At 39.2% G+C, this 2,382-nt stretch overlaps 1 non-coding gene across 1 annotated transcript; it reads left to right on the top strand.

Annotated features, from left to right (window-relative positions):
• Positions 1-1,264: 1,264 nt before the first annotated feature.
• Positions 1,265-1,370, top strand: LOC122072446. Its single transcript, XR_006138461.1, has one exon. It is a non-coding gene; the product is annotated as a small nucleolar RNA R71 (small nucleolar RNA).
• Positions 1,371-2,382: the final 1,012 nt, after the last annotated feature.

Raw genomic sequence — 2,382 nt, 5'->3', positions numbered from 1 at the left:
GAGTACACAAATCTTTCAGGACCTTTGCATAGGTAGAGATCTAAGATATATCATCCAGAAGAGGGATGTTCACTTCTACCTTTTGGAAGACTTCTAAAATCTTGTTTGTGGAAGCAGTCTTCTTTTTGTTTACCAAGTGATTAGGAAAAGGGAGAGGGGGAACATAAGGACTGGTAGGGTTTTGCTCTTTTTCAGAATCATTTTTTGTTTCTTCAGCCAAATCATCTTCAATTGCTTTAGGTTCATCAGGTGAACCTAGAATAAGAGGCACATTTCTATCCTCAATGGAAGGAGAGTTAATAGGAGTAATAGATGGGGAAGATTTAGGAACACTCTGTTGGTACTCTCGGCCACTCCTAAGGGCATAAAAAGCATAACATTGGTTGGGGGGCCCTTGTTGGGTCTAACCTTGTACTACATTCAGTGATATATTAGTTGGTTCTTATGAACTAATATGTTGATGCCTAAGGTTAGGCTCTGGTTGACTAGGCAATGTTCCTTTCTCCCTCTCACCCAAAATTGAGACAACTTGGGAGAGTTTTCTCGTAAGATTTTGATGGCTTGTCATGATGAGGGCTATATTTTTTTTCAAGTCACTCAATCTACTTGCCTGTCCAGTATTGGTTAACCTTGGGGGTTACTGATAAGATGATAGGAGAGGGGGCCTAGGGAAACTAGTCAGAGGTCCTACATTTGGCCTAAGTAAAGTATTTGGGGTAAAAGGTTGTTGTGCAAAGGGAGGCCTTTGAGGTCCAGGTTGACCTTGATTATGGAAATTTGAAGGCCTTGCTTGGTTGCCCTGGTTCCAGGAGAAATTTGGGTGATATCTCCACTCTAGATTGTAAGTGTTACTATATGGATTATTCTGATATAAGGCATTAACACCTTTCATTGGAAGTGCCCCAATAGGTATTGGGGCATTCTTCTATGACATGTCCAGGGGACTGGCACCAAGCACACATCTTAACTAAATTGACTATGATGGCTCTTTAGGAATAATAGCCTCAATCCTTTTGATTAGGCTATCCAAGTGGACTTCCTTGGCTACTACCGCATCCACAAAATATCCTTTCTCTTTTATGGTTCTTTCATTTTTTTTGGTTAATTCCCACTCACGGGTTTTGTCAGCTAAGTCAAGTAAGAGTTTCTATGCATTTCCTTCATCTGTAAAGGATGTGAATCCCCGGGGCATATAGACTCTATCATTTGTTTAGTTGGGTAATCAATACCCTCATAAATTATTTGACATAAATGCCATAAGTCTAGGCCATGGTGAGGGCATTCTTGGAGTAGATCCTTAAATCTCTCCATAAGTTTAGAAATAACTCACTAGGCTTTTACTTAAACTGAAGGATATCACTTCTAAGCTTATTGGTCTTGTGAGTTGGGAAAAACTTCTTCAGGAAGACAATTGTGAATTGTTCCCATGTGGTGATGGAATTTATGGGTAACCTATACAACCACTTCTTAGCTTGGTCTCTCAATGCGAAAGTGATGAACCTAAGCTCAATAGCATCATCAAAAAGCTGTTGGATCTTAATTAGAACATATACCTCTTTAAATTTCCTAAGGAATAGGTATGCATCCTCAAAGGTCAGCCCATGGAAATGGGACAACATAGTGATGAATTGAGATTTGAGCTCATAATTATTGCCCTGGGCTTGTGGTAGAACTATGCAAGAAGGTTGGGCTGCTCTAGCAAGGTAGAACCTATCTTTCAAAGATTTAGGTGAAGGATTTTACTGTTGGTCTCCCATAGTGAAAGGTATTAATGAGAGTATACATATAGGGTCACTATTTGTTGGATCTCTTCTTTCTAATTGATTCACAGTATTACATGCTGACCTAGCACTCATGCAATAGGAAACTACCCACAACTAAAACAAGAAAAGCACAAAAGAATGGAATTTTTTTTTATTTAATTATTTTTTTGCTTTTTGTGAGCTTACCGGCAGGGATCCGAGGTTGCTAAATTCTTGAGGTACTTCTACAGGGTGGATCCTGTCTTTACCATACTATGAGGCTTGGCGACCTCCATCGATACAACTGTTATTGCAAGTTGTTCTTCTCAGGAATTCAATAAATGATGAAAGAAAAAAAAAATAAAGCACTCCGATTCACTAAAAGAAAGTGAAACATAACATGGAACTAGATCCCTGGCAACGGCGCCAAAAACTTGTTTGAGATTTAAAAGTAACCGCAAGCTTACGGATCATCGTAGCTATGGGTTGAACACAAGGAGGCAGCCACTTTATTTTTGGGTTCTTTTAGTAACATGAAAGTGTACGGATTGCTGATTGTGATCTACTTCTAATTACCACCCTAAAACAAATGCATCTAAAAGAACGTCCTAACCAACACAACTAGGGAAATTGGAATTGA

Source organism: Macadamia integrifolia, chromosome 2 (assembly GCF_013358625.1).
Source record: "Macadamia integrifolia cultivar HAES 741 chromosome 2, SCU_Mint_v3, whole genome shotgun sequence".
NCBI classification, from domain to species: domain Eukaryota; kingdom Viridiplantae; phylum Streptophyta; class Magnoliopsida; order Proteales; family Proteaceae; genus Macadamia; species Macadamia integrifolia.
Note: the sequence above shows the minus strand (reverse complement) of the source record. Positions and strands in the feature narration are given on the sequence as shown.